The sequence below is a fragment of the Triturus cristatus genome, chromosome 5_2 (genome assembly GCF_964204655.1).
Source record: "Triturus cristatus chromosome 5_2, aTriCri1.1, whole genome shotgun sequence".
Classification (NCBI taxonomy): Eukaryota; Metazoa; Chordata; class Amphibia; order Caudata; family Salamandridae; genus Triturus; species Triturus cristatus.
In genome coordinates this window covers 36,998,410-37,025,568 of record NC_140588.1, presented here as the reverse complement: position 1 = coordinate 37,025,568, position 27,159 = coordinate 36,998,410, and the positions used below count along the sequence as shown (strand labels likewise).

The 27,159-nt window shown below is 43.4% G+C and overlaps 1 protein-coding gene across 4 annotated transcripts in view; it reads left to right on the top strand.

Moving 5' to 3' along the window:
• HJURP (Holliday junction recognition protein) overlaps window positions 1–27,159 on the top strand; it is a 678,247-nt gene that overhangs the window by 151,813 nt on the left and 499,275 nt on the right. The gene's annotated exons all lie outside the window — the stretch shown is intronic.

Sequence of the window (27,159 nt, the reverse complement as noted above, 5' to 3'; positions counted from 1 at the left end):
GGAGTTTTGCCTGGTGGAGGTACTTATTCAGAACCATTTTCTCTGAAACCTGGGGGATTATTTTACAAGGCTGTTTCAAAAGTTCTCACATTCAACCTGCTCAATGGGTCTACCAATTATTTTCTCCCATCTATCAATGTAGGCCCTATAGGGGTTTATGGTTGCATCTCTCAGTGTTGATTAGGTGTTGGAAATTACATTCTTTGAGCATATGTGCAAAACTATACACCTTTCCAAAGAAGTGTGATCTCTTAAACTTCAGGATGCATTACCTATTAGCAAAGTTGGTTGTAATGGTATATTTCACCTTAATCTAGCATAAATGCCTGCTTATAGGATTCAATTTACTCATTTAGTCCCAGGCCATAAGAGCCACTTTTTGTGCGAGTGTTCAATTTCACATTGGCCAGTCTATTTCATTTCTGCTTTCTTAGGTGAGCCCCATAGGTAATCTCCTAATGTGGCTAGTACCAGGTAAGGCCAGAACTAGTCAGTGGTTCCGAGAGCCCATTCACCCAAGACCCTTACTTGAACTACTTTATAGTATACAAAGGAGTCAGGATGGGTTACGCCACCCTTCTCTCCTATTAGGATGAGTATTTTATATATACGCCCATGGACAACCACCCTACCGATTGAATTTAAAGAGCGTAGTTTTCAGTTCAAATAAGTTGCATTCTACTGAGGCAGGAAGAACATAAAAAATATTGAAAAAGGAGGAAGAATATTAATGTTAATGATATGTCCGAACTATAAAAAGTGCAACAATACCGATTTACTAAGATCATTGCTAGTGTCTGCAAGTAGTCTTGGATAGTGAGAAATATAGAGCTGTTCCACTGAAAGGGTCAGCAAGGGCCTTCTCCTCAGGGCTTGTATGAAGATCTTGCGGGTTTACCGCCCAGCACCACCAACTGCACTGACTATAATCGCGCAAAGATTTGGGGTAGCTAGGCGCGGGAAAGGGACTTTGAGAATGGAAGCATGACTTTAGTTTACTTTAACCTCCCAGAACCCTGGACCTCATCAATCAAAATGACAATGACGGCACCTGTGAAAGAAAGGTGCATGGGTTCTTATGCTTTAGTTCCGAAAGTGCCTGGATCCTCATGGGTTACAAGTAGCGCTGTATAAATCTACTGATTGTTTGAAAGATATCTTCCGTGCTTTGAGGAATGACTGATAAAACAAGAGTTACACAGTTTGTAAAACATTGCCAGCGTCCACTACGATTCAACCCTCCTTAATACTATGTTTAGCCTTAATAGAAACGTTTATGCCTACCACAATAAACAACTTGGAGTTCTTCTTGTATCTTACCTTTAAATAAATAGTGGTGCCTTGTTCTGTTCATAAGAAAGTCTGTGGAATCGGTAAAGATTTCCTATGTATTTATCAGTTATTTTATCCTGAAACTAGACTCTTCGATTCCACTTTTCCATGTAAATACTACTCCTGTCTTTTGTAGTTAACTGTCACCTGTTAATTTAATTTGTAAGCCTTTAGGTTTAAAGTGCATAGTGTTTGTACTACAACATCACTTTTATCATGTGTTCTTATGTGTCTTTAGAGAAACCTTCTCTAAAGAATACTGTTTAAGACCATGAGTATTGGGAGCAGTTTCTCAAGGATGTAAACAAAGGATTGCCCACATGACACTTAGCAGTGGAGACCCGCTCAATCTCACTGCTTTGATTCAGAAAAGGTGTTGGACTTTCCAAGAGCCTTGACAATCTTTTCTCCTAATTCAGCAGGATAAAGTCCTCTGGACATGGCCAAGTCAAGAAAACACCTCGACCCGGGAAGTCTATCTCAGAATAAGGAACACATGTCATTAGATAGGGATGTGCCCCACCCTGGAGAGCCCCGCACTAAGCATTGTGGAATTTGTAGTTCCCATCTGAAATTTTACCCTTGAACAATGTTGCCCAAAATGGGGGTTTCTGTTTGGCTAGGGTATGCACCTAAGCCAGGCAGACCCCACCACTGTAGTTAGGGCAAGTCAGTTACACACCAAAGATAACCAGTACTCACCCTCTGGTAGCTTGGCACAGAGCAGGCAGGCTTTTAATTAGAGGCAATGCGTAAATCGTTTGTGCAACACTCTCACACAGCAACCCAATGAATACACCACAAAAAAGGCTCCACACAGGATTATGGAAAAATAGATGCTATATTGTACATTAACCAAAACAATGTATATCTTACTATTAGTGCAAGTAATGCAAACTTGTTTAGAGACAAACACATGAATCACAATATATAGCCATAGGGCAGAGAAGCACCTCTGCTCCTACTAGGCTGGTTATGGTAATACTGAAACAATTGCCTTTATGAACAAAATGTAGGGCGCCTATGTGTCTATTAAACATTATACAGTAATCTGGTGCCTCCTTGAACCGTTCAGTACCTAACAGCGGCTCTACGCTGATCTGGGGGTACTCTTCCGAGGTTTCACCCCACCATGCAGGATGGAACCAAGGCTCTCCAGGTCCAAGCCCACCCAGATTACAATTCCTCTTTCTCAAAAACGGAGCCGCCTGCAATGGAGCGTGTTATTACCTCAATCAGCGTAGGACTCCCCCAGGAGGAGTCCTGAGCACGGAACGAGGGTTCTGCGCGGCCCTCCCCTTCAGGACCAGGGAATTGAGGGCCACTCTGCCGCACACTAGTGCACGGGGAGGCAAAGGGGATCACAAAGGTCCAACTCTAGCAAGGACTCCCTGTACCTTACTCTGGGCCAGTGCAGTGTCCACACAGTTCTTTCTCCCGGTCTGGACCAGCAGCCTGTAATGAAGCAATGGAGTCAGGAAGTATATAAAAATACTTGTTTATTTAAGTGCCATAAAAGGACCCACTGGTGCAAGAGCTAAAGCGTCCAGCTAAGGCAAACTCCAACCGCTTCTGCTGGCATTCAAACTAAAGCTCTTGCATCAGCGAATTCCAAATTCTATATTCAGGTTCCATATGATATGCACAATACTGAAGTTACATGGCAAACTCTAAATTCCATAATAAACAAGAAAGAAAGACACAATTACCACATGTATCCTTTAACAAACAAAAATGTAATCCTCAAACTTCTTTGGTACCTTGGTACTTCTCTTTTGCAACACACAATTATCCTCAACAGAGGAGTCGGCACTCTCTTCCACAGTATACTCCAACTGACGTGGATCCGGAATAGTGATACCTCCATCCCCAGTAAAATGTTGAGGAGAAGCACCCCCAGAACAATACTCCTCAAACCACACATCACCATCCACCGCCTTTTTAAAAAAAACATTATTGCCCCGGTTTGAGAACTACAATAGAACTTTTGTTCCACCAACCCTTGTCCTTCAACAAAACAGCAGAATCAGTCACCCTTTCTACTTTGAAGGGAACAGTGAACTTAGATGAACCCTTACGTGTCAATGTGGGTTTGAGAATTCGTACCCAGTTACCAATTTCCACACTCTTACTTTTGGTTTTGTGACAGATGTCAGGATTAGACTTACCACAAATACAAGAATTTGTTATATTCCTTCTAGCTTTGGCAATAGAAGATTCAAAAGTGTTCCCCTCAACATTCTTCTTGAAAAAAGGCATCAACAAAGACTTGACCTGTCTACCTCTCATCAAAAAATATGGAGATACTCCTGTGCATGCATTAGGGATTACGTGATAACTCCAAACCTTTTCTTTTAAGAAATCAAAAACATCAAGATTGCACTCCAATGCAGTATGGATCCCTTCTTTTATAAACCTGTTGGCCCTTTCAACTTGACCATTGGAACGGGGGCAATACAACTGTGTCCTCACAGAACGCACACCAAATTTACTCAATTTATTTTGCGTCTTACTAGAAATGAATTGCACCCCCTTGCCTGACATAAGAGTAACAGGTACACCCTCAATTCTAAAAATATGTTCCAAAAATAATATAACCTCATCAATGACAGGATGTTCCACAAAGGTTTAATACAACCACTTGGAAGACAACAATCAAAAACCTCTTCTCCCTGCCCAAACATTCATACGGACCTGAAAAATCAATAGAAACTTTCTCCCAAGGTCCCATAGGAGCATCCTGAACAGACAAAGGTTCAGTAGAAACTTTCCAATGTATGTCAGATTTAACACATACAGAACAGTTATCCACAAACCGCTCAACACAAGCATCCGTACCTGGCCACCAGTAGTGAACTTTGAGCAATTCTTTTGTTCCAGACACTCCAGGGTGCCCAGAATGAGCTAACTGTATACGTTTATTTCTGACACCCGTTGGTGGCACAAATAAATCATGCCTCAATAAGATGTCATTTTCTATGCTGAGCTCATTGGCAACCTGTGCAAACTTCGAAGAGGAGTTTCTAAATTCTTGCAAGACGGCCAAACATTAGCTACAAAGTGCTTAACTTTGGACAAAATGGTATCAACAGCTACAAAGTAATTCCATTCTTTTTCAGAAATGGCAGAATTACACAAATTAATGGCATCTACCATAGCTACGACACATTCATGCTGGTCAATGACCTCACCCTCACATTCTTCAACCGGCGGTAGTCTAGATAAACAATCCGCAGTGAAATTTTTCCCACCAGGAATATGTTGAATCTCAAAATTAAACTCCTGCAATCTGGCAATGAGTCTTATGAGCCTGGGCGAAGCATTACCACTCTTAACACCATCCATCATGTAAACAAGCGGCTTGTGATCAGTAACTTAGACGAAAGGTCGCCCCCACAATAATTCTTTAAGTTTTTTTACTGCCCATACACAGGCCAAAGCCTGTTTTTCAATGCTACTATAATGTTTCTCTGCACCTCGAATGCCCCTGGAAATGAAAGAAATAACTCTCTCCTTGTAATCCACTATCTGTGTAAACACAGCACCTAGTCCGACAGCACTGGCATCAACAGTAACATAAGATTTGCCCTGAGGGTCAAATGTATTGAGACCAGGAGCTTTAGCTATACGTTTTTTGACATTATTGAAGGCTTCATCATGAATAGCAGTCCAAGTAAATGGAGACCCTTTTTTTTTTAAAGTTGTCTAAAAGGCTCTACAACAAGGGCATAGCCCTTAACAAACCTGGCATAATATTCGCCTAAACCTAGAAAAGAACGCAATTAATCTTTATCCTGAGGTTTACCAGCTTTCTCCAAGGTGTTAATGAGATCTTCCTTGGGAAATATGCCATTAGGAGTGATCCTATATCCCAAATAATCAATCTCATCAACTAGAAATTTGCATTTGTCCTTACTCACAGTCATCCCCTTACTTTCTAAAATCTTTAACACATTATCAAGAATGATGTTGTGTTGATCAGAAGTCTCAGCAAAAATTAAAATGTCATCCTGAAATGACTGCACACCACTCAAACGCTGAAATAAACTCTCAATTAATTTCTGAAATAAGCTGGCCGCTAAGGCCAGCCCGAACGGCATTCTTAAAAATCTGTAAAGACCAAATGGAGTAATAAGTGCAGTTAGATCTTTTGAAGGCTCGTCATGAACCACTTGGTGGTAAGCCGACTTCAGATCAATTACTGAAAAAAATGTTGCACCATTCACAGCTGCTAACAGTTCCTGAATTCTGGACAAGGGGTAAGTATCTACCACAATGTTTTTGTTCAAAGACCTAAGGTCCACACACAATCTCAAATCTTGATTGTTCTTTAGAGCAATAACTATAGCAGAAACCCACTCAGAACTATCGGCGGATTCAATGATGTCCTCAGAACATAAAGCATCCAAATGAGATTTTAACTTTTGGCGTATACCTAGAGGAACCATGCGTACCTTGTGTTGTATAGGCACAGCCCCCTTTTTAAGTTTGATTTTGTGTGTGTAACCTTTTTACTTGTGCAACTTCTTCCCAAAAAACAGTTTGGTGCATATTTAGGATGGCATCCACAGAAGACTTATCAACTGAGACACTCTTGACTACAATGTCCCTTAATTGGATGGGACGATCTGAGCCGGGGCATAAAATAACATCCAGCTTTCCCAAATCATACCATCCTACTATGTTTTTGCCAAAAATTGCAACATAAATCTTGGTAAACACTTTGGGTCCTTCAAATTCTAGAGTATCTTCAAAGAAACCCAGCATACTAATATCAAAATTACCAAACGCCTTAGGATTAACATCTGTTTCCCTAAGTTTGACATCCACCCAATTATCCTTGAAGAAAGTATCAGACAAAATGGTAATGGGCGAGCCTGAATCTGCCATGGCTTCAAAAGCCACATTGCCAATGAGAAAAATACCTAAAGGCGCCTTAAAAGGAACAGCACGATTGTTCACAGAGTTATCAAACGAATCATCATAAACAGTAAGAAGTAAATTCTGCAAATCATGCTCCACATTAGAAATATTATTCACATTAGTGTTAGAAATTTTCTTTGGGGCTCTGCACACCGTCAAAAAGTGGCCAAATTTGCCACACTTGACGCATTTTTTTTTTAAAGCAGGGCAGTCAGGAAAATTTGCCAAATGCATCTTAGAGCCACATCTTTAACAACTAGGCTTACTATCCCTAGCTGTTTTGACATTACTCCTTCTGGATGATTGTATAGCACAAACAGGAGAAGCAGCGCTTTTACTTTCTTCAGCTGTGATGGCTTTGGCAGATTGAATGGACCTTTCAATCCCTTTAGCTAAATCCAAAACTTCAGCCAACGTAGGATTGCGGCAGGCGAGAAGACTTTCTTTTACTTTTTTTGACTCACAATTAAAAACAAACTGATCTCTAATGCAGAAATCAACATTTGCCCCAAACTCACAATTCGCAGCCAATACTCTAAGTGCAGCAACATACTCTTCGATAGAGGGATCTTCCCTCAGCCCTACACTGTTCAACATCTACATGGCCCCGCTCGCACACGTCGCCCGACAGCACGACCACAACATAATCTCCTACGCCGACGACACTCAACTGATCCTCTCCCTCACCAAGGACCCCATCACCGCCAAATCCAACCTCCATGAAGGAATGAAGGCCGTCGCTGACTGGATGAAGATCAGCCGACTGAAGTTGAACACGGACAAGACGGAGGTCCTCATCCTTGGCTCCAACCCTTCAGCCTGGGACGACTCCTGGTGGCCGACGGCACTGGGGGCAGCCCCGACACCCACCGACCACGCACGCAACCTGGGAATCATCCTCGACTCAACGCTCTCCATGACCAAGCAAGTCAACGCCGTCTCCTCCTCCTGCTTCAACACCCTCCTCATGCTCCGCAAGATCTACAGGTGGATCCCGACAGATACAAGAAGAACAGTCACCCAGGCCCTCGTCAGCAGCAGACTCGACTACGGAATCGCCCTCTACGCGGGAGCCCTGACCAAGCTCATCAAACGACTGCAACGCATCCAACACGCACCTGCACGACTGATCCTCGACGTACCTCGCGACAGCCACATCACCCCCACCTGAGAAACCTGCACTGGCTCCCCGTCAACCAGAGGATATCCTTCAAGCTCCTCATCCACGCACACAAGGCACTCCACAAGACTGGCCCAGCCTACCTCAACAGACGACTTTCCTTCTACATTCCCAACCGCCAGCTCCGCTCCGCCGACCTCGCACTCGTCACCGTCCCTTGCATCCGAAGAACAACCACCGGCGGGAGATCCTTCTCCCACCTCGCCGCCAAGACCTGGAACACCCTCCCACTGAGCCTACGACAGACCCAAGACCTGCCGAACTTCAGGAGGCTACTCAAGACCTGGCTGTTTGACCAGTAGCGCCCCCTCCCAGCGCCTTGAGACCCTCGCGTGTCTGTAGTGCGCTCTACAAATGATTGATTGATTGATCTCATCAGCAAGTTGCTTCCTTTTGTGAAAAGAATGTCTTTCAATCAACACATTAGGTTCATCCTCAAATTGTTTCTCTAACCTTGCTACTGCTTCCTTATAAACATTCCATCCATCTCCTTCACTGCTGGGTGGTGCTATAGGTACAAGATTCTTGAAAATTTCTATTGCTGCTGTGCCAAGAAAACTAATTAAGATGGCTTTCTTCCTGTCAGGTGAAAATTTTGTGCTGTCAATAGCTACTATGTAGTTCTCAAATGTTTCAAACCATTTTTTCCATCGCAATTTTGGTTTCCCTGGAATTTGCAAGAAAATAGTAGGCTGATTGCAAATTTGAGAAGCAGCCATGTTAAAATGAAAAACAAAATAAATCAAATAAAAGTACAGATACAGCAAGTAAATTACTAAAAGCGTAATAATATACAATGCACAATACAGTATGAAAGAAGACGCTTTCGAATAAACTAAAAAAAGCAGTATCAGAAATAAGTGTGCATATCACTGTAGAAAAAATATTTGAAGTAAATTTCAAATATGCACGTGGAGAAATAATAGAGTACACTGAATATGCGGATGTACTTCTTAAAAAGTGTGCATATCACCGTTGTAGAGAAATAGATGTAATTCACAATAAAAGTGTGCACATCACTGTGATGCACAAGAATAAAAGTAAACAAAAAAAATAAATACCAATGCAAACGAAGTCTTGAACAACAGTGTGCGAATCACTGAATCCACAAATGAAAGTAAAAACCCCCTGAAGACTGAAGCGATGCACACAGAACTGCAGTACGCCTTGCGATGAAGTAAACAGTTTGTGTGTGAAAATATAGACGAAAGTAGAAGCAATATGGCTGCCACGTAGAATCAAAACATCCACCCAAGATGGCCGTCACTGACGTAGATTGCATTGAAGATGCGTGCAGAAAGTAGCGTAGAAAATCCTGGCAACAGCTGTCGTCAGGCAAGCGGAGACATCACAAGAAGCCAGGAATGCTCGTGTGCAGAGCTCTCGGCGCATGCAAATTCCTCAGCGCGTGCAGGCTCACGAGCGAACAACTGCCACAAGCAAACGGTAAGTATAAATAAAAGTACAGTACCTTGAATTTTGGCATGAAAATGAATAATAAGAGTTGCTGAAGTAATCCAAAATCACAAAGGTGGCCTTGAATAATTTCTCCACACGAGGATTGTCGAAAGGCAGATGAAAGCGAAATGAATCCCCCGAAGAAAAATAAAAATTAAGCAAAAGCACAGTGGGTCAGCACTAAAAACAACTCGCCGCCATTGTAATGAAGCGATGGAGTCAGGAAGTATATAAAAATGCTTGTTTATTTAAGTGCCATAAAAGGACCCACTGGTGCAAGAGCTAAAGCATCTAGCTAAGGCAAACTCCAACCGCTTCTGCTGGCATTCAAACTAAAGCTCTTGCATTAGTGAATTCCAAATTAAATATTCAGGTTCCATATGACATGCACAATACTGAAGTTACATAGCAAACTCTTAATTATATAATAAACAAGAAAGAAAGACACAATTACCACACAGCCTCTCCTGTACCGAGCAAAGCGATCCCACACCGTCGACGGGGGTCAGAATCCAGGCAACTCCTTTTAAGGAGTAGTGGGCGCAGCTGCATCCTGTTGGGTTCTGCAGGCAGAGCAGAGGCAGCGCTGACGTTATCTGGGCCTCCCCATTGCCTAGGCAACGCATCTTTTCTTCTCAAGGCGGCTCAGCGTGCACAGCTTGTACAGCACGAGCCATAAAGGGGACACACCAGTCTCGGGTGCCATACTTCACTCTTCAGAGTGCTTGGGACCTTGGTTACCCAATAGCGCTCCACATGCGCTGTCTGGGCAATAAGCATCGCTCACCACACTCTGGTTTGTGGACTGTAAAGTGAGGAGCATTTGGTCGCAGCTCCTTAATTAGCACTCTGCTGCTCGACTCACAAGAGTCCCGTGGCAGAGCGGCTTAAATGTAATCTTTATGGCTCTGAGATTGGAAGAACAGGGGGCAAGCCAACAAGCCCTTGGAGAACACTTGGGAGCACAAAGGGAAGTGGCAGGAAGCAGACCATCTCATAAAGTCAGGTTGCAGAGTGGCAGTCCTGTTATATGGCCGTTAAAGTCATTGTCAATATTGCTAAGTTAGCATGAGCTCTGCTGCTTTTGCGCACGTTACTACATGACGTTATTTTGCAAGATTCTGTTTCTGCCTTTCACATGAGAACTGTCTGCATTATCTGCCTGTTCCTGGAGTTTAGTCTGAACACGATGTGCAAGGTTGATAAACAATGCCCCTTGTTATTCTGTTCTGGTCAGCCCCTAGCACCTAGACAAAACATGCTAACACAGCTGCGTTGCTGGAAACTCGTGCTTTGATATTATGGGGATGCATGTTGCTCTAAAAAGACACTTCGAGAGGGACCTTTCCAGGGAGAACAGCTATGCTGTGCCTATGATGTAGAAATACAATCTAGGCACTAAAGTATGGGGTCTGCTTACGAAGCCCAGAGATCTTCCTTTATATAATAAAACTTCTTCTTACCTAGGGGAGGGTGGGTAGGCCTTATATTCCTTTTTCCACTGTCTGTATAAGATGACATTCCCCTTTATAATCTATGGAATTGTCACAATGCTAACTGTTTTAGATTAATGCATTATGCTGCTGGTAGTGGCTCTTATGCTGCATTATAGAGAACAATAGTTAAAATAAACATTTTGAACTATAACAGTGACTCTGACAATTCATATTGTGGACAAGTAGGAGTGATTGAGCGAAAGGGTGTCTTGCTACCGCGATTCCTGAGAGAGTCGGGAGTATTGCGTTCTGGGTTGCCTAATCATTTGTAGCTTCATGATTATGCAGGAGAACGAATGAGGCACTATAGCTAGTCGGTTTTGGGATTTCGGGTACTAAGGTGACAGGAAGGTTCAGCCCCTATACACAGAGGTCCTGTTTTCCTGCTTTTAGTTCTGTGTAGGTGCAGAATCCCCGCTACATTCCTTCTTGCATCCCTGCAGTCAGTAGGCCAACACAGCAAAGCAGTTAGTCCAATTGACCGTTTCTCCTGACAGCACAGAAGTCCTCCTGGAAATATGCCGATTGTAGAGCCATCAGCGTCTGGTTATAAGTCCCAGCAAGTGTCTAAAAACATGGGGACGAAGCCCCGGTACTTATACTCAAAAATGTCTTTGAAGGGGTGACTTCAAAGTAACCCTCAGAAGTGTGCAACAATCCCTTTTAGCCCAGCCCTGGCTCCAGGCGATCAGTAGGGGGTAAATTAGCCCTTTATGTGAGGGTAGGACACAACATATACAATTGTTAAGTGTGAACCACCTTCCCCTCTCCCAGCCCAGAAAGGCTATCAGTATGCAGATGTATCCCCCGTCACACCTAGCCCATCCTGTTTTGTGGCTGTCAGGAAAGTATGCACAATGTGTAGCTGTCACTCAGCCCATACTTGTATTTGAGACAAGCTGCAAAACACAAAAAAGTCTTGAGCACAGAGAGATGCCCACTTTCCAAAATTGCAACAAGAACAGTTGATGGACAGAATGCTGCACGATGTCAAACATTCTCCCCAGTACAGAGATCTGGACATAAATCCATTGTTATTTTGCTCCCCATGCCAGTTCAGACACCACCAATATGCAAATCAGTCCCGACCCTGTTCCTCTTGGGAGCAGTCCAGCCTGTACTGCCAGGTCAGGTCCTCCCTGGACTGGGAACAAGCATCCTGTGACCGGTTTCGGGGCATCACCCCTCATCAGCCGGACTAGCTTGACTCCAGTGGCATGGAGAGCACGGGATCCACATCTAAAATAGTAATCTGAAATCCAACTACACTAGTAAGTAGGATTTATCACGACTGTTCTAAACATACCAAACATGGCAAAGCCACTTCATTCTGATCATGAATTATCACCTAAAAGTATATAAGGGATTTCCCAATGCTAGCCTTTGAGATGAGTAGTCCTCACAGCAGTGAAAAACGAAATAAGCTGTTTGTCACTACCAGGACATGCCACACATGAAGGCACATGTCCTACCTTTTACTTACATAGGGCTATCTAGGGCCTACCTTAGGGGTGACCTGTGTGTAATGAAAGGAGAGTTTAAGGCTTGGCAAGTAATTTTAAATGCTAAGTCAAAGGGCAGTAAACTGCGCCTACAGGCCCTGCGGTGGCAGGACCGAGACAAGTTTGAAAGGCTACTTCTGTGAGTAGCATTTAATTTACAGGCCCTGGGTATATGAGACACCGCTTTACAAGGGACTAACAAGTAAATAAAATTTGCCAAACAGGTGTAAACCAATCATACCATGTTTAGAGGGGAGAGCACATGCACTTTAACAGTGATTATCAGTGGTAAAGCGCCCAGAGCCCTAAAGCCAACAAAAAGGTTCAGGAAACAGTCAAAGGAAGGTAAGAAGTTTAGACAAATATTTTCTGCAAACGCTGGGAGTGTTTTATAAAGCCTGCATTAAAAAAAACACTGTTCTGCAGTGTTTGCATTTGTTTATAATGTCCGAATCAGAATAGCCATTATCTGTTATTATTTCACTGGCAATCTCTCAGGGTATTATTCCAACCCATCGTTCTTTTGCTCACCAAGCCACCTCAGTTTGGACCCAGCCACGCGCAAATCAGTCTTGAGCCTACTACAATAGGAACAGTCCAGCCTGAACTACCAGGCCAGGTCCTCCCTGAATCGGAACACAAGAAGCCCAAGACCGGTTTCACCCTGATTAGGCACTTGTCATTCAGGTGTACCTCCAATGGCACAATGAGCCCAGGACCCATGTCTTGGGCATACCCTTGCCACTTAGGCAGTACATCAAACACAAAAAAGGTGATGGGAAGTTGCTTGCAATAAGTGTTCCCACTGGCAATCGCTCAGTGTAGCATTCCAACCCATCATTCTTTAGCCCACCATGCCACCTCAGTTTGTAGTGAGCCAAATGTAAATCAGTCTTGACCCTGCTCTAGTAGGAACAGTCAAGCCTGAGCTGCCGGGCCAGGTCGAACCTGAACACAAGCAACCCAAGAACGATTTCTACCTGATTGTGGCTAGCTTGGTAACCGTGAGCATGTGACCCATGATGATTTGCAGATTGGCACACAAGTTGACTGTTGGACAAATGAACAATAGGTTGGAATGTTTAACCCAAGTGATTGCCAGTGGTTAGACTTAAATATTTCTCTCATCCTGAGCTGACATATGGAATCTAGACCATCCACGCCCCTACCTATGCAAATTTCCAGCTACTTGTGTGAGTTTCGGATTATCCTATTGTGTGCAAGCAGCTGTTTGAACCCTGTTTGCCATTTATTGACCACCTCAATAAGAGGGCCGAGTAGATAAGCTAAAACGTTAAAAGGAAACTATTGGCGCTATGATAAAGTATAATAGTTGAGGCAGTGACTTACTTATATGTACCCCATGTTCCATTTCTCTTTATAATTGCAGGAAAATGAAAAAGAATTAATTACAGGAAACAGTATAGAGGCTAGATAGCTTACCTAGCCATCAAATTGGAATTGTTGCCAGGTGTGGGAAGAGCCGCTCATTCAGCCTCTCTACTTGCAATGCCCAGAGACGCGGCTATTGAAAAGCATAGGAAACAAGATGAGTATGGTAGAGGGAGGACTTCGGAGTTCGAAGGCTACCCATCTGTCCTCTCTGACATGGTCAAAGGCAACACTTTTTTTTGCCCCCAGCTTTATTTATCTTTTACATCAGTACAGCATGAATCACATCATGCTGTAGTTTTCGCATGAAATACTATACATGTTTCGATGGGTAGTGACTCCACATTTCTGCATACATTAATCTGTGATGGTAATCAGACCTTGCACCTTAAGACCCAAACCCAGACTAAGTTGGTTTGTTTATTTTGCTACATATTTTCCATTATATTCAAAACACTACTACTTCTGTGATATCGATACTGCATAGATCATTTAGATAGTGCATCCCACACATTACATCATCTCAAGGCAACACTTTTTTAGGCTCATCAGACATAGCTGACTGATGAGAGGAAGTGAAGACGGGCTTGATCCAAGGCTGCAGGGTCCCCTGGCGCTTGTGATCTTGAAGGGGACTGGACCATTGTCCATCGTCTCCATTTTCCGGCACCATGCAAAAAAATTTGAAGATGCTGATCACTCCGATCCGCACCTGGGACTTACAAGCATCAATGAGCAGGTAATGCGGTACTGTGTCTACACAAACTAAGGGACTGTGCCTTGAAAGTGAGCAGAGGTAAACTGCTGCTGCTAATGCTAACCGTTGGCAGCACATTCTTGTTGGGCCAAAAGACAGAATGACTTATGGGACAATATTTGGGGTAATTACTAGTGGTATGCACCTGTGCCTAATGATTACCTTTGCCTGAGCCACATAACAGAATGAAGAAGTGAGGAAGGAGACACCAGAAGAGATATCTGCATTTTGTTAGATGTTGTAAGGGTTATACAGTGCTGTAACTGAATCACCTCTGGAATGGTAGAATTCATTAATGCTGTGTGATTAAAGTACTGTCTTTTACTTAAAGACTAGCACTGGGTCACATAATATTTGAGTGTGTCTGTTTTGGTGGATTTTTGATTCTGAACTCTTTGGCCCCACAATACCTCCCTGGGAAGCCTGTGACGTTTTGCCCTTGCTACCCTGAGTGTCAAATTCAAAAAAGGTTGTACTTGTCCTGGCTTGCAGACCCACAGTAGGATGAACCCTAGGACCCCAGAGCCAAAGCACCTCATCCACCATTGTTGGGACCCAGCATCCCCGGTCTTTCCTGTTGTCCCCTGAACCAGGTTGGACGTCTTTCCTCAGAAGCTGCTGTCAGTGCTGTTGTTGCCATGGTAGGTCATCATCCAATAAGTGAGGGTTGGCATTAATTTTAAGTTTACTATTTGATGTAGAGGGCTGATGTTTGAGTCTGGTAAGTTATTAAGTAGATGAGCAAATGAGCTGTTTATGACGGTGCTTTGTTTTCTAGGGCTGCAAGTTGTCAGTTGCCAGACTTCCAGATATTTATATATTTTTAGCTTGTTCACTGTCAGTGCCATCTAATTGCCAGCAGCTATTTTTATGGATGTTTCTGCCAAATATTACAATATTGGTTTTATCTTTATTTAGCTTTAGGTTGTTGTTGTTGTTGTCATAGTAATTGCTCAATGCATTCGAGCATGCTGAAGGCCAACAGAAGTTGGCTCCAGTATTACTTTATGGTCAGCATATTGTAGGATTTTCACCTTTTATCCTGCTAGTTTTGAAGGTAATCAATCGGTTGAGGTGGTCAGCATTTTATCTATATCTGCTCTATATATGTTAAAGAGGAGGGGGCTAAAATGCATCCATGCTTTTGTTCCTTGTTAGTATATGTAGGTAATCCACCCTTTCTGCATGGTCACCGTGGATCTTTCAACTCTTGATGGACCCAATATTTTTGCTCTAGTTAGATTTCTGTGCACTTTAACCTTACTAATCAGTGGTAAAGAGCATGTGCTCCTGCTTCGAATATATTCTAATTGGCATATTCCTAATCGATATATTTAACTTGCCTGTAGATCCCTAGTATATGTTGCAAAGTTTGCGTAGTGCCAGTAAATTAAATACCACAAGTGCACTGCAGCTCCTATTGTGCCATCCACTTCAGTGGCAGTGCAAACATGACTTCATGTCTACTCTGTGTAGCCTGACTAGCAGTGTAAACACTGCAGCTCAACCTGTCAAAATAAACCTTTTTTTACTGGTCAAAACCTTAAATTTTTAATATGAATTAGTTACAATTTAGTGTGGTTGGTATTTAAAAGTAGTACAAGTAGAAATGTAAAGTTGACATGCACCCAAAACGTTTTTTTCACTGTGGCAGGCGTGGCTGTTGTATGTAGAAAGCCAGAGTACAGATAAAAAAAATCCTAATACTGTATCTCGGGAATTGTTATTCAAATCCAATTCAATGGTGAAGTCGGATTTTTGTAACTAATATTAAGGAAAAGTAACTTTTGCACAGTGACTTTTTCCCTGCCTGAGCTCCTGGAAGTTAATTTGCATTAGCTTCCAGGAGCAGCCCTCCAGCTCTGATGAGGTGTGAAAACCGCTCCAAGAGCCGAGAACAAAGACCTGGGTGTGGGGAGGTGGTGTTGTTCCCTTGACATTATGATCAGTGAGTTTAGGTCCAGGAACTGGATTAACTTCGAAGAGTCCTTCCCAGTCCCAGGCAAATGTTAGTTTACATCTGGCAGGGCCCTACCTTTGCGCACTCAGCCAGATAATCTCCAATCACAGTGGGCCTCTTTTTGACAGTACTGTGTCCGCTTTGCTTCCTCTTCTGCATTGTTATACCAGGAGGCGGTACTTGCTGTTCAGTCATGTGAAGGGCGGTGGCGAACATTGTTGCATGCGTGGTGTCAGAGTTGAGCGGCCTATCGAGCAGTGCCAGCATTGGTGACAGTCCCGGGGATCATTCTGGCAGCTCCGCTCTGCTGCTATAAATCCCGGCTAAACTCGGCACATCTAAAGAACAACCAGAACAGTCTGGTGTCACGTGATGGATGTCAAGGTGCCGAAAAACTTTATTCTGACTCCTGATGTGCTTCAGCTCGTCCCGCCCACCCTTCCCACCTCGCTGCTGAGAGCAAAGGCCCAGGAGAAGAAGAAAGGACAGGACCCGAGGGTGTTTTACTGGCAGTCGTTGAGTGGTGGGTTTGTCGGAGGGTGAAGTAGGATGAGGCTCTGCTGTTTTGGTTGAGCTCTGAGCCCGCTAAAGCTGCTAGGTCGATATGCGGCTTGCGGTCGGGTCCCTAGTTTGGGAATATAAAGTCACAGGAGCCATCAAGAAAAACTCAAATAGTAAGAATAGTTGTATCCAGTTGCACTCAAAGAACTAACCGCTAACTCCTGAAGTGTGTTGATCTTAAGGCAATCTGGGAGGTCAACCGTGCCTGTGCCCTTTCTATCTTAACCCACCAGGTCCATTCAGCTGTACGTAGGGAGCTGGTGAGAAGGCGGCGGTAGACTGCTCATCAAGGAGCATCAAAATCCAGGTCTAAAATTTTACATTTTACCAAAACAAACCAAGCCGTAAAAGACTAAAATACAAGGCCCAAAGGTACGGCAAACTGAGAAGAGCACTTCTTGTCTCTCCCATAAAGATGAGATCGAGAAAGTCACAGTAACCACCAGTCTACAAACCTGGAAGCTGAGGGACACTAACCAAGAGAGTAAATCAACTAAATCCCTTGACGGAAGTTTGGCCACTGAGTCCCCTCCCAGTCTCAATAGTGACCTACTTTGGGAAAATAAAGTACAATCAACATTTTTCATTTCTACAGGATCCCACGGCTGCAATTTATGCAACACTTTAGGAAACGTCAGGGTTACCATGCCCTTTAATTCCTCAAATATCGGAGAAAGGAATTTAAATTCACTCATTTTGCTTACCAGAGGAATTGGCTTTAATGACGGTACCCCAAGTAAGTTTACTACAACAGTCAATGCATACACCAGCCAGTATCTTGGGAAAGACTCCCACTCTAGTGTTAGATTCTAAACTAAAAGCCTTTCAGGCAGTAACACAAGTCCATGCCTCGAACAGACTGCAATCTACCCCTTGCGTAACCACCGTTGATTCCTCAATTCAAGAAATTGGAAGTTACGCTAGCCATGTATTGTTGATGAAAAAGTTGGGCTGCATGGTTTATGGTCTCGTTCAATTTCATTCTCAAATAATATGGACCACATGCAGGCTCTGGACGTTAGAACACTAAGTCTAGATGACAATTATAGCCAGAGTCCCCCATGCACAGGCACAATAAATAAACCCGGAGTAAAGCAAGAAAAAACGGTATACAAAGAAAGATGCCAAAATACAACTCACTATCTTTTAAAAATATTAACGCAGCAATATTTGTGATTAACATATAGCCCTAAGTCCTGGCCAAAAGAGGCTATTGAAAGCTCATTTAAATTCAAGAATATCCACTCATGCATTTCAAGGTTGCCCTGGAGGCATGGAAAGTGCTACCTCAAATGGATGGCCTAATATCCAGACTCCCCACATCATTTCATCGACAATGGGGAGCGGGGTTCCAACAACCACAGGGGAACAAACACACAGCGCCCCATGCTGAGGGGAATGAACCTCTGTTAAGAACGCTATTGGAATTTTAAACTTCGAGTCAGATAAACTAGACGTGCTGATTGATCTTGAGAACCTGATGGACTCACATACTTCTGGCATTAACTTAAATTGGAAACTCTAACAGCCCTAATCTCAAGGATACAACCACATTTTCGCCATCGCCAACAAATGTACATACGGTCCAATAATAGATAAATTGTCCACCATTCCCAAAGTTTTAGCCAGTATTTTGACAGCAGAAAGAACAGCTTTAAGAAGTGAGCCAGTTATGGCCAGTCAAACCCAAACTAGGTTTAAAAGTGGGGAAGGGCTATAGGTAGAACCTGAACCTCCTGAAGGCCTACGCAATTAGTTAATATACATGAATAATGGTGAACTAAAGAAATCCCAGTCCCAAATTCCAAACCCGATGCAATACCACACAGTGATTAAGAACGTTTTCCCATCCCCTAAACCAACCAAAAGGCAGCGAAAACGAGCAAGGAAGGCGAGCTATAAAAACCATCAGCTGAAGGAAGAGGCGCCTAAAAGAATACCCCATATGCACGATAAATAAAACAGAATGTGCAGGCAGTGTCCCTATCAACGCATCTGTCTGTCAATTGGATGCCATATCAAATTCAGACACTGCTTCACAATATACCCTTGACATAACGCCTCGTTAACTGAAATCTCTAAAAGCCAAGTAAATATGAAGCAAGAAAATCAATTATCACAAGATAATAACCAAAAAATAAATGAATGCAATCTAAGGATCTAAAAACACACATCACCAATACCGGCAAAATGGACAACTGGCTAAGGGAGAGAAATGTAGGGGTAAACTAAATGGAGGACATATAAATCAGGGCAATAAACCAGAAAAGGCTACAATTCTCCATAAACTTGACAACATACCTAATCTGGACGCAGTGCCAAGTAACTTCCATTCAACTGGTTGACTCTGCATAGCTGTCCTCCAAATAAGTGGCAAAGCGAACCCTTTGCCTCTAGACACTGCAAACCCACGTACTGTGAAGCCATATGGAATGTCCACTGAAACCAATGGGTACGATCGAACGATCTTGTTAAAAGCCGCAGTACAGTCAGTGGACAAACTAAACATCTTAAAAGATTGCCACCTTATCGGAAGCACAACAGGTCCGGTAAGTCAAAGTGGGTGGCCAAAAAATTATTCGCTACCAGATCAGTAAAAACATTATCTCGAAATACTATAAAATCCTCTTGTTCTCTGAAAAATTCCTTCTATGAGGAGAGTAGGGACAATAAACTTGTATTCAAGCCAGAGTACATTACCCAAGGGCAACAGGATATCCCCGATAGAGTAAATATTAAAAGTCTGCTTGGAGAGACTCCAGGGTTGAAAGACATGTTTTCTGGCACATGATAATTCTTCATGCCCAGAACTCACTTTAACAACTTCGAGATCCCCAGAAATAGCATCATTGCTCCTAACCTCTTTTAATGTATTTGAAAGCTGGGGTATAACACTTAAAAGTTATCGGCCCTCTGGGTACCCGTTTCCTTTGCAACCCCTGTTCATTCAGTACTGCGAGGTGCAAGCAACGATTCCATCGGCGAAACAGAGGGATTAAGGCAGAAGAACTTGCCTAGCAAGCCAATGGGACCGGATCCCCGCAGTTCTAAACGCCTCATAGTACGCATGAACTCGTCACTCGAATGTACTAGGACCAGATCGTATGGGCCTGCATTTTCTATCTTGGAACATAGCGGGGGGCTAAAACACTGTTCCAAGATGGCTCTTTCCTGCAGAACTGTGCACATTTTGATATATTTGCGCTTCAAGAAATGTGGTCAGTAGAAGGTTTAACTCAACAATAAATCACGGCCTCAAAATCTAAACACTATGGAAGACAGAAAAGGGGCCTAGCTGTCTACTTATCCCTTAATCTAAACATCACTTTGAAGCATTACCCCATGTAGACCCTGGCCTCCAAATAATCAAACTTAGTGATTGGGTCCAAGCCAGGAGACCTCTGGTTCTTTTATTTAACATTTATGTTCACCCAAATTCAGCCAAGAAAAAAGTGCTTCTAGAATAAATAGCATCTACTTTAATTAGCTACAAGCAAGGAAACCCAGCTTGGGACACAATACTTATTGGGAATTTTAACTCGAATCTAATCCATACCTCAGAACGACGACATGCTCAATGTTGATAACACATATTGGAATGTTTCGACTTTAGCAAATTCAACAGCCAAACATCGAGACCTCAAAGGGGAAACATTTGTCATGATCCTGTAATTTCTTGGAATGAGGATCCTGAGTGGAAGATTTGTAGAGGACACTCCTTCAAATTACACCTACTATGGTCCTAACTCTCGATCAGCCATTGATTATATTATTGTCTCTGCTGTTGATTCCACTGGTTTAGCACTTCTCAATAAAATACAAAACGGATAGTGATCATTCATGCCATTTCCTATCGTTAGATCTAATACCACATACATGCGCACCGGCCTCCGTAGAAACTGGTGCGACAAATACAACTAATTTAAAGGGATTGCGATGGTCCAGTGAATCTATAGTAGGCCTTGCATCTCGGGGTAAAGACTTAATGATTCACAGCATCAACACCAGGTAACATCAAACAGAAGCTTTGTTAAGCTTCGCTGCTGCCTTATTGACGCAAGTCTCTTCAGTGATACCAGGCCCACCAGTCTGGCGAAGAAAAGAAACGCAGAGTAACCCTGGGACATTTTGGGAAACCACAAATAGCCTCATCACACAAGGAAAAAATTATGAATAATTCATACATCCTAGAGCAATCATGGGTGGGCCACCTTGGAAATAAATTTGTGATTAAATCAACGTCCTTCCGGAGCTGAACATTCTGAGAGCGCAATCAACTGGGAAAGATGCTAGTAACTAAAATTGCATCTCTAACCAATGATGACAAATCCACCACTCTGGTTCCGGCAGGTAAACTGACAGTGGAACTGCAGCCTGTGGAGACACCTAACTTATACAACAACAAAAAAGTCCTGCTTACTGGCTGCCGTGAAGGTGCGCCAGGGCCAAATGGCTTACCACAGGCCTTGTTTTAAAAAGACGTTGAATTTTGGTCAGTAATATTGGCTATGCTATTTAAGGAAGTTCATCTTAGTGGCTTTGTCCCTGAGAGCTGGTGAGGCTCCATCATAAACCCAGTATTTAAAGGAGGTGATGGGGCAAACCCAGCCAATTATAGCCTTATAGCCCTCTTAGGTTCAGAAGCTAAACACTACGCGTCCTTGCTATTAGCTGACTTAACAGACTGGTCAAATCTAAACAGTGTGATTCCACTGAACCAGACCGGTTTTAGGAAAGACGTAGGCACAACTACAAATATTTTAGCAACTGCCTTTATGATCGACCAGTGTAAGCAGGCAGGAAAAAGTTACACCTCTGCTTCATAGAATTTGAAGCAAACGTTGAGTGTTTAAACAGGGCTTTATTATGTAACAGGCTTAAGAACGGCTTTATCTCACTCATCTATCATATGCAGATGACATTGTGCTTTTCGTCTCAACTAAAGTGGGCCTACAAAGATCAGTTAACGTCCTGGCATTGTACGTTAGAACTAACCATCTGAAGGTGAAGGTGAACGTTAGAGAAACCATGCCCGTCTGCACTCTACCGAAGTAAGGCTGCCTCGATAGTTTTAAATAATATTCATCTGAAGGCAGTAAACAATTATAAATACTTGGGTTTGAAGCCAGATTCCAGAGGAAACTGCTAGCATAAACAATATGTAATGAAAAAGGGGATTGCACTAATCCATGCCTTTACCATTCTTACCAGGCATTCATCTCTGTCATGCTACTTCCAGCTATCTCATATGCTAGTGTGGCCATGAGAGGGCCAGATACAGCAGTATTGTATAAAATGCAGATTAACCTTTTCAGGCGAGCATTTAACCTACCTCAGTGTTCATCGCCAGCACAAATCCGGCCTGAGTTTGGGCTTATTAAGCAAAATCTGGCCAGAAAATTAACAATAAATGCTGATAAAAGATCAGTCGAGATCAAGATACTACACTGAATGGCGCTTTATGGTCAACTCTTCAAAGAGATCAGCGGTTGGATTATTCTAAATATTCAAACGTCTCCACTAAACAATTGAGTTTCACTTAACTATGGGCCTCGAGTTCTCCGTACGACGCCTTTAAAAGGGTGACTAACATGGCTGTGTAGCTTCAGTCTGGTCTAGAAGACAATATCAAATTCAGCTCCTGATCACACACATGGATGAGAATTCAATATTATGACACACTGACACAAGCACCCTATCAGGTATTCCCTTTCATGCACATATAGAGCACAGACCTTTTTTAAATTTATTTTTATTTCAACACTGCACAGTTATCACAGGACATATTCATCATATTATTTTTACAGTCTGCCCACAGGGGCTGTTCATTAAGTTACATCACAGCAGTCTATCTGAGCATCTGTGTTCTCCGCTTCATGGTTTTATCAATGGGCGCATGTGGGCAATGTGGTACTCAAACGTCTTTCACGCCCAGGAGAAATATGTGCAGCCATATTTAGTTGCAACTAAAAAAAATATTAACGTAAAAAAGAACTTGAATACCTTGGCAACGACTAGTGACAGAAATAACGATACATATCTTCTAGAGCAGGCTATCAAATCGCCATCCTTATTAATCCGGTTAAAACAGAGGGACAACCTTTACTACCAGTTCTATGTGTGGAAGCCAGAACTGTTTTCAGTTGCCTTGTTCGGTGTAAAGCACAGACTTATGATCATGCGTTTGGGTGATATACTAGCACCATCAAATCAACCAACTTGGAAATTTCGGTTCCACTTCATGTAGACTCTGCAAAGGAAAAGATTAGGGCTTCATTCATTTGATCTGCAAATGTCCTAAACTGCGTAAGCTTAGCTCACTATTACCAAAGAGAAACTTCAACGATAGAGGCATCAGTAGGTGTAGGGAATCAATATTAGCATGCCTCAATCCAGGGGACCCACTGTTATATTGTAAACTTGCTAGATTTCTGACAATGGCCCCAGTTGAAAAACCCTGGTCCAGTCCTGTATTAACATAACAACTGGTAACGAGCGAAGGGATAGACTCCACAAGAATTAACTGCCCAGGGTTGAACTTTGCCGACTGATCTCTAGTTTACCATGGCTAGTTCATTGAAACAATACTAATTTGCACTAGTTTGGTTGTAAAAATTACATTGTCATTGAACCCCATCTAGGGTTGAATTTGCAGGTTGAACGCAAGTTTTCATTGGTTTGCATACTTGCACAAATACAGCACTATTTAAGCTGCTTATAAGATATGTTGTATTAGTACAAATGTAATTCTTAGGGTAGAATGAATGATTGCACTTTCATTTAAGCACGTTCTTATTTGATGGTGTTATAAATTGTGATACTTTATCGTTTTAACTGTGAAATTGTTATGGTTATAACTTGAACTTGGCATTACAGTGTCAAATCCTGCTTGCCTGTTAAAGCCTGCTTGACAGGTCTGCTGGGTTTACATATAACAGTTGGGAGGGACTTGAAAGGTAGAGAACAGGATGCCTAGACAATTCTTGTGTATATACTGTCTGGTTTCTGAAGCACCCAGCTTTGTCATACCACACTTCTGCTTCTGGGCTAATTGGAGGTATAGTGGCTGTCTCAAATTGGATTTTAGTGTTACATGAGGGAGAACACGAGGATTACTGTAGTACACTTCCTACACACACCTTCATCGTTCAGTACCCAAGGTTAGTGTGGCCAAAGACTTTCATCATCATGAAAAATCCCAAAGTGGATAGAGTTGGCATCAGGTACTTTTATCCCATTGGTTTGGATATGAGTCGTTTCCACCCACTACCTTGTGCCAGGCCTAAATGTGGCATCTCTAGGCATCCACGTCGGAACACTTCTGGATATAAGGAAGAACAGAGGACTTCACCTGCTGTCTGACCTTAGAAGAGCCCTGAAAGAGTGAACCTGCTCCCTCTTGTACCCAGAACGAAGAAGTGGACTCCAAGAGTCATAAAGCTGGCATGTTCAAGCCACAGGAATGCAGCAAACTACAAGAGCTTTTTCTTCATCTGCTAAACTGAGCAGTGGCAACTGGACATGGACTGTACCAGGCTGTTGGCCTCTGTTGATACCCTGTGAGTCTTTAGGTGCATCACATTAGGCCATGGAAAGGCTTTATAAGTGTACTCCTGCAGTAGATTTGTATTTGAAAGACTAAGTCAGAAGGTAACATCATTGACTAGGACAAACCTAATTGGTGTATCTGACATATTTTGTCATGTTTTGTCAAGTGACTTTTCCAGTTTTGGTTTTATGGAGCTAGTTCCCCTTACATTCCATGAGCAAATGGAAATGGGATCATTGGTGTTATCGTGTGGTTTGTCAGGGCTGATGATTTAGGGTGGTTGAGATCAAGGCCTCTTTGAATTGGTTTTACAAATGTTCCTATGTTTGAGTACTTTCTTTGGATTTGGTATCGCTCAGTATCGCATAACTGTATTTTCTAGGTGATATGCTTGCCATAACAGAGCTCGACAAATCCACTCGCCCGCTCGCATTTGCGAGGGAGAATTGATGAGGACGAGCTATTTTTAGGACCTACTTGCCCTTTCTGGTGAGTAGCAAGACAAACTAACTTTTGTCCTCTGTCTTTGAAAACGGAGCAAAAGGGACAAGATAACAAGATTTAAAGGCATTTTTATTGCTCACAAAGGGAATGAGCAATAAAGATGCCTTTAAATCTTGTTCTCTTGTCACTTTTGCTTCGTTTTCAGAGACGGAGGTCAAGTAGGTTGCAGTGAGGTCGAGGGGATTTTCCAAGGGACTAGACCTGCAGGACTAGTACAATTTTTCAGATTTTTCGAGCCCTGCATAAGTGTGGTTTAAGTAGTATTGTTCTAATTCGCCATAAGTCAAACTGCTTTATGCTTTCTTCTAAAAGCCTCCAAATTGTGCTATATGTGAATATCACTTCTGTGGTTTCATTTTGCCTACCAGTTAGTATTTTAGACAATGTTGGAATTGGAAAGTCGTGACCGGTAGGGTGATGTAACCATGGATTTTCCAGTCTGTGGATGGTGTTATGTTATGTAAAGAGTATTTATAGAGCGCACGTACACATACGGTTTCATGGCGCTAAGGTCCAGGGAGTACTGCCACTAATGGTTGTCTTAGCCACGGTAAGAGGTAATTGGTCTAATTTTTCAAGTGCGACATGGCATATTTTGCATCTCGACGTGCCATTACTATCAGTCTTTCCGTCTGGTCATATGCAGAGAACAAATTTGTATTATTTAACGCCACAGCACGTGACCAGAACATAATGTTTGCAAGGTCCAGCTGATCATTACAATGGACCGTCGTCGTGATTGTCCGCGCTGTAAAATAGATATATCATGCTGTATTATGTCAATTGCAGAAGATACTTGTTAGACCTGTCAGCCCTTTGGGTGGTCCCTCCTCATCATTATTTATTTTGTCCCACTTTTGCCTCAAACCCTGTTTGAATTTTTCCTTTTTGGGAACCACCAGACTTTTTCGTGTTGCTACAGATTCAGGGAGCCATTTTAGCTACCCCTGAAACTTCTGTCTGAGGGCCTGAAGCACAAAATGGTGGCCTCCCATGACATCACCAGCATCCACTGGAACCTACCAGCACCTTCCAGAACATTCCAGGAGCTTCCAGAACCCTGTGACCGTTGGAGGCGGTTTAGAATGTTGGGAGGATAAGAGAGGCAGCTGGCAGTTGGAGCTGGCAGTTGGCACCTGACTGGTGAAGAGAGAGGAGCACAACAGTGAAGGAGGAAGGAGTGAAGCAGCAGGGGTGGAAACTTGTGCCTGGAGTGGGGTCCATAAACCCACCCTTGATACTTGTCCCTACTGATGGATCCCAGCCTATAGCCCTGTGTGGGAAGAAGACAGAAGAACACCATCCTAAGGACCTGGACAGCAGGAACAGGCCTTAGAACCAAGAAAGCAGCAAGATTCTGACCTGAGAACTGGTTTCCCTGGAGCCTGGCGTCGAGTAGCCGAAGACCTGGAGCCCGAGGTGGAGAAGCGGCGCTGACTGAGGTAGCAGACGTCGTACCCGGAGCCGCCTGAGGTCGTAAGAGGGCGCCGGCGGAGGTCGAGAGGAATACCAAGGGTCGAGAAGGAGGTGAACCGAGGTCGAGTGAGCGGCGTCATCGGAAGGGTGAAGTCCGCCCTCCGGAGTCGTCGGAGACCGAGGTAGAGGAGCACCGGAGGTCGGGAGTGAGGATCGCACTCCGGAGTCGCCCGGAACCTGAGAGGAGGAGCACCGGAGGTCGGGGGTGAGGATCGCACCCCGGAGTCGCCGGAAGTCGACAGCGAGGCCAGGCCGGCCGACGTCATCGGAGCCGAGAGCGCCATCGGACCGGAGCCGCCCGAAGTCGACATCGTGAAGAGACTGCCCGACGCCATCGAATCGGAGGTCGAGATCGAACCGAGGCCACCGACATCGGACCGGAACCGCCTACCGGCGTCGACAAAGAACTGACACTGTGCCGAGGCCGCCGAGACCGAACCGGAACCGCCTCACGGCGTCGACACGACTCCAGCGGCGTCGGAACATCAGAAAAGGGCAGTAAGTGGAGTAGAGGGCGCCTAAGGCCCTGTGGAGACCTGAGAGACTACTCTAAGGGGCTAGGGAGGTGCTGAAACCCACCTGACTGTGCCTGGGGTGAACTGGGACTAACCTAGAGAGGTTGTGTGGAGAGGAAAGCCAGGGCATTGGAATTCCCCCCTTTGATCTACCTCAGTTTAGGCCTCAGCCTTTGCCTCAGCCAGGGAGTAGAACCCCCCCAAGCCTTCCACACCCTACAAGCTGTGCCTGGGCCAAATCAGCCCTTAAGTATTGAAGTGTCATCTGATTCATGAGTGTCACTGTATACTTCTAATTATTTATTGGGGAAACTGTATTTATTAAGTTCTTATCTATTTAATGCTGCACTGTATTTATAGGTCCACAGGACTTGTTGGTGTACAGTATTTATTGGTACAGTATTTATTGGTACAGTATTTATTACCTCAAAGTATTTAACTGTCTGTATATATTGCACTTGTATTTATGCCCTGTTATTTATGATCACCCCTATTTATTTCAGCAAACAGCAAATATTTATTTGACCTGCTCTATTTAAGAATTTGTATATTGT